This window comes from Pygoscelis adeliae, unplaced genomic scaffold (genome assembly GCF_000699105.1).
Source record: "Pygoscelis adeliae isolate BGI_AS28 unplaced genomic scaffold, ASM69910v1 Scaffold394, whole genome shotgun sequence".
Lineage (NCBI taxonomy): Eukaryota > Metazoa > Chordata > Aves > Sphenisciformes > Spheniscidae > Pygoscelis > Pygoscelis adeliae.
The window spans coordinates 2,017-8,430 of record NW_008824666.1 but is presented as its reverse complement, the minus strand read 5'-3'; positions in this window follow the sequence as shown (position 1 = coordinate 8,430).

Genomic DNA, 6,414 nt, shown 5'->3' with positions numbered 1-6,414 from the left:
CTCCAGAGCTGGACACAGTACTCCAGGTGGGGTCTCACCAGAGCAGAGTAGAGGGGCAGAATCACCTCCCTCGACCTGCTGGCCACGCTGCTTGTGATGCAGCCCAGGATACGGTTGGCCTTCTGGGCTGCGAGCGCACATTGCTGGCTCATGTCCAGCTTGTCATCCACCAGTACCCCCAAGTCCTTCTCGGCAGGGCTGCTCTCAATCCCTTCATCCCCCAGCCTGTATTGATACCAGGGGGTTGCCCCGACCCAGGTGCAGGACCTTGCACTTGGCCTTGTTGATGCTCATGAGGTTCACACAGGCCCACTTCTCCAGCTTGTCCAGGTCCCTCTGGATGGCATCCCGTCCCTCTGGCATGTTGACCGCACCACTCAGCTTGGTGTCATCTGCAAACTTGCTGAGGGTGCACTCGATCCCACTGTCTATGTCATTGATGAAGATATTCAACAGTACTCGTCCCAATAAGGACCCCCGCAGGACACCACTTGTCACTGACCTCCGTCTAGACATTGAGCTGTTGACCATTGCTGTCTGGATGCGACCATCCAGCCAATTCCTCATCAACCGAACAATCCACCCATCAAATCCGTATCTCTCCAATTTAAAGAGAATGATGTTGTGGGGGACCATGTCAAAAGCCTTACAGAAATCCAGACAGATGACATCGTAGTTCTTCCCTTGTCTACTTTATTGTATTTATTGTATTTATCTTTCCACTTCACAAATCTTTTTTCATGTCTCAGTGATGTGAAAATGCACGTAATAGCAAAAACCTTAACTTAAATAAGAACCATAACCAAGAAATTTTCTTACCAAACGTTTAGAAATGCTGTGAGCTTTTGTTACTAAAGTGATTAGACGATGCATTCAAGGTATTATTCATTTTCTGAGCTTTTCTTCAATTTCCTTAATTTAGATTTTGAATACCTATTATTTGGATAATTAAAGTTATTTAAAGAAAAAACTGTTTAATCAAATGCCATTTTGTTAAGCAACTGTTATTATATATTTACCAAAATGTATTGTTATTCCATGAATGGTTATAAGCAAAATTCTGAATTAAATTGATGAATAAAAGCCCCAGATTTTATGATGCAACATCCATTGACTTCAGCAAGCTTTGAATCGAATCCAAAGACCTGAAGGAGGAAAAGTAGTAATTCAAAATGTCTATGACTAAACAGTGATGCTTCTGTTTATGGTATTGGAAACACTGCCACATGCTTTCCAGTCTGTGATATGGTCACGTGGGAGCGAATCTACACCAGGGTGGGGGTGGTTTTGCTGGGTTTTTTTTCTCCATGTATATAGTAGGACCAAAATGAAATAAAATAAAAAGAAGTCATTATTTATTCAAGATAATTTAGACTAGTCTAGCAATCTCCTTTTCTCAAATGTATTCAGAAGAAAATGTTTGTTTCATGCAATTGTATGTTAACAAAAATAAGAACAAAACTTGTTTTCAAAGGACATTATGCCATTGGACAGGAGAGAAAAAAGGAGAGACAGAAAAAGGAAGAAAATCATGAAAAAGCAAATGAAGAAACTTTTTCAAGTTTATTTCATGGAAAATTCACAGGTTAAATTCACAGGAAATTAAACAAAGGAACCATCTTTCAAGAAAGAAATAATTTTTTTTTTTACAGTTCTATGATAAGTATTTTCATCACTTTATTTGCATCAGATAAATATTTTTCACATGCAGTTGTTACAGTTTTCCAATAATGGGATTCAGAATGAAGTTTCTAACTGAGACAGAGACATGACTTTTCTGTCAAAATGGCATATAACTGAAATTCAAATGGTTCAAAATCAAGTCGATAGAAGTTATTATAATCTGAGTTTCTATGTAAAAACTTTCAGGACTGACATTGTTTCATCTTGGTTTCTACTATTTCTATCACATTAAAAGAATATGTGTTTTTAGGAGTTTTAGTGGCTCACATAAAACCAAAATCCACAAGGAAATTGAGCCATGCTTCATCCTACCTTGGGAATCACAAGTAAATGACATGTGATTTCATAGCCAAACTATCCTACATGTAGGTTGTTACGTTCCTGAGCACTCTATAGAGTGTACGTGATTTCAAGTAAATTACCAATTTAAATATATTTCCTTTCCCCTCCGTGCCTGAAAAATTCAATCCTGCAGGCTAAGTTAACATGGGAGGTTTTTGTGTATTTGTAAATATTGACCCCGTGAAATCAAAGTGGATAAAATGTTTTATGCTGCTTTGTCTACAGCTTAGCTTTTGATGGGCTGGATCTATGCTCTTCAGTGCTTGGTCTTTTTTAACTCTGTTGCAAGTTCATGGTGGCTTTAAACAGCCTTCACATTTCTATCCATGATGAGGAAAACCAAATATAGGCTACACTGAGCCCAGCTCTAAACAAAGAACTTATTCTTAAGTCAACAGACTTTCAGTTTCAAAGGAACTATTACTGCTTTCATTTCCATATGTTTCTGCAGTTCATTCTATCCACCTTTCCAAGTCTGGGAATTTCTCCTGTCTCTGTCACCAGTGACGTCTCTCTGCCTTTTTTCATATCACTTGATAAGAACGACAAATTCATTTCCTCCCCTTTAGGAAAGGATAACAAAATAAATCATTGCTATTGATCAAAAACAAAGGGAAAAGGACGGGGATTATATTGTTACCTTACTCAGTAATCTGCTGTTCAGAGAGAATGGGAATGCCTTCCCTTTTAAATCTTTAATTTGCAAACTTTTCAGGAAAAAAATCTTTTCATCGTACCCATGTATTAATTTTCATGCAAACATATAACTAGGCACATTTTAACACTGTGATCAAAACTAAGAATTTTCTTTTATTATATATATTGATATTTCTACATTTTATTTGGCAATAAAAATGAAACTTTAAAATGTCATAATTTCCCATGAACCTACATTTTAAAGATGCCATTGCTTAACTCATCTAAAACATCCTGTTGATAAAATTGAAAGGTCCCACTCAAATTTGACTTAAAATGTAGAACATTTTAATAAATATCACTCCAAAAAAAATTAAGGAAACAAATTGAAAACTTTCCTTCTCATATGATATTGAGAGTACTAATAAATGAAAATGCTTTATCTTAACAATCTCTTCCTCATGGATTATTTCAGTAGAAATTCAATGAAATTGTTACAAGAGAAAAACAAAACCTCATTACAAAGCTTTCATTGTGCCAAGTGTGATAACAGTGTTCACAAAAGTAAATCCTAGCTCTTTGTTCACAGTTTTGTGTGCAATTCAGATAAAAGCTGAAGTTTCTTTTCCCCTGTAAGCAAAAGTTACGCGTCTGCCTTAAGTACAATTTTGGAGTTCACACTACATTAGATTTCAGCCTTAGGCTCTCCTTTGTCTCACCTAACTAGAGACATTTAAATGCTGATAAGCCTAAACTAATTGACTAGGCTCCCATTTTAATCAATCAACAAAGACAGGCATCTCCAAAGCATGATTTGTCCTGCTTATCTTAGAAACATAGGTGCAGAAATCTCATTACCATGGGATGAGTTGCTTTTTCAGAAATACCTCTCTCTCTCCTTCGACTACAAAAGAGCTTAAATAGTTTGGTTAAATTAAATGTGCAACTTTCAAATGACTCCAGTGGATGAGGTGAATCCCTTTGCATGAGAGACTAGATAGTTTTCCAATATGTTATTCCTACCCTTAAGTTCTGAACTCTGTGGGTAAAATGCAGGCTTTTAATGGGACCAAGATGGGACCCTGGCTGTCACCTTGAGTTTCGCCTTGAAATTTGGGCTTCTGAGGAACTTGAGACACAAAGGAAGGCTCTGGTTTGACAACAAGAAGAAGGAAGCTCTTAGATGAGCCCCCATGAAGACACACTGCCATGTTTTGTACAGCCCTACTTCTGATACATAGTTAAAATTCAGCACAGTTAGTAAATCCTTATGCTTCATGAAGTTCTTGGAGGCATAAAAAGTGCATGGCAATTACAGCCAGTAAATCCTATTATAAATTATATAATATGCATGCATTTCAGCTACATTATGAATCAATGTTGTATTTTTAATGGCATCTTTTTGAACAATTTCAGTTGGTCATCACATTGGACTAAAAAAATTAGGCTATACAACCTTTCTATTTGTTACTATGAGGTCTGAGTCTTGTTATTGGGTTCTGGGAGTGGGTAGTGTTTTTTTCTTTAGTTGGGATTTTTTTCTCTTTTTTTTTAATATAAGTATCAGAAATGCATGTTAAGTGTTTCTATTCTTGAGGCAATTACAATTTGTAAATGAAAATTCATGAAAGCTTTGTTCTTTAGTTATTTCTTAGCCAAAGGGAGAAAATCAACCTTTGAATTGTTTAAGTGACATGACATGAGGGTACTTCAAGGTCCCAGTTTTTTATTATTGTCTTCTGACTGCATAGGTTGAAGCAAAATTATCCAGATAAAACTCTTTAATATAAAATGGATAAAGGAATCTAAATCTCTGGGAGCCATAGGCTCTGACTGCTAAATCACTTTGGGTAGTGTTACCATCTTCTAGCTTTAGACATCTATATTGTAGGAATCTCTTTTTCTTTGTTAAGCCTATCTGAAGGTAGACATCTAATCCAAATCAGACGAAATATGATTTAGGATTGGTTATTTCTCACCATTGATTTTAAAGGGACTTCAAGTGACTACTTCAGATGCAGATTCTCTATGTGGTCAGATGAAACCCATCCTATGAGAGTAGCACAGATGTAGCACGGATGTCAGGAGATAAATGCTACCCTCACTGATAATTTCTAGCTTAGACATAGGAATTTTATTAGCACATTTTGAATACATTATGAAGATCAGCATTAAGATTCCATTTTACAGTTAGAAAAGCTCAGAGAGAGCTCAGAGAAGTTGAGTGATATGTACAAATGGGTCAGGCCAGACATTGGCAGAGCTAGGATTACAACCAGTGTCTTCTGGAGCTCTGCCCAGCTGCGGTATCATTTGGGCAGAACCCAACAGAGAAAAAATTAAAATATCTGAAAAATCTGACCCAAAGCAATTCTGAAAATGTCATCTGATTCATCTGCAGGCATATTTCATTGTAAGGACCTTTTACCCTAACCCAGCCTTCTAAAGGGACTTTGAAATGGAAGCTATATATTTGTATATATGCAGTGATTTCTTCTTTTTAACACCCTTTACACTAACCAATGTAATTTAAGCAGCACTTAAATATTAATTAAGAATTAATTTGTTTCCAGACTTAAACTGAAAAGTAGAAAATATTCATTTTATTTGGCATTTTTTTGGTACTGGCTCACAAAGAGCTGAATATAATAAATAAAGTATTTTAATCTGTGAGTTCTTACAAATAGAGGTTATTAGTAGATGGTGAAGTGATTTGCTTCTGCCTTTGAAGCAAATCACTTTCCTATCAAAGGAAACTCATCTCTGCTGGAACAGTACTCTAGCTCCCAGGCAAGGAGACGGAGCTAGCTCAAGCAGATCCTCCCTGAGAAAATCAAGCTTGTGTTACAACTCCAAGTTTGCCTGAAAATGAGAAGTGTTTAGATCTGGTGCTCATAGCTACCATAGCAGAGTAGCAAAACAAAAGTAAGCTCACTGAAGACTGGTGGGAGGCAGGAGAGTGCCACAGGCCTCCCTGCCTGCTTGTACAACTGACTAGATCCATCTGGGAATGCATTTGCTGGGAATTGGAGAGGTTTATATGACGTGCACAAAAAACTGTTTTGGAGCATTACAGCAGTGTTAGTACACCATGGGAGTATAACTACTTCATAAGGAAAATTTATGAGTGAGAAGAGATTTGGAGCCTGAATAAAAGGGAGGGGTCAACAGGGTGAAATAAAAGGACTGGAGACAGGTAGGGTTGGAGTTCCCCAGGAATTAGTATTGGATTGATTTTGCATATCTTCATTAACTATTCTGACCAAAGGAAATGTAGGAATACTATATTAATTTTGGCTAACAGCCTGATTTTTGGATGCATGGTCAGAACAGAAAATCATAGTTCATAGGCAAGCATCTTCATATTTGTGAAACAGAAGGAGAAAATATGTACATGCAAAAATAATTCTTTTAAAAAATTCAATTTTGCCTAGCTGATCAAAACCTACAGCTGGTTTCATGATTTGAAGAAGAATCCTAACAAATGATTCGTGTGTCTTGCTGCAGCAATCATGCTTGGTACTGCTCCCTTTTCCATTCTTGTGTGCCTCTCATTACACTGTTAATGCTTGAAGAGAGAAATGAATGTGCACAATGTCTTGGTTTAATCCCGGCCGGCAACTAAGCCCCACACAGCCGCTTGCTCACTCCCCCCACAGCGGGATGGGGAAGAGAATCGGAAGGGTAAAAGTGAGAACACTGGTGGGCTGAGATACAGACAGCCTAATAGGTAAAGCGAAAGCTGCGCGCGTG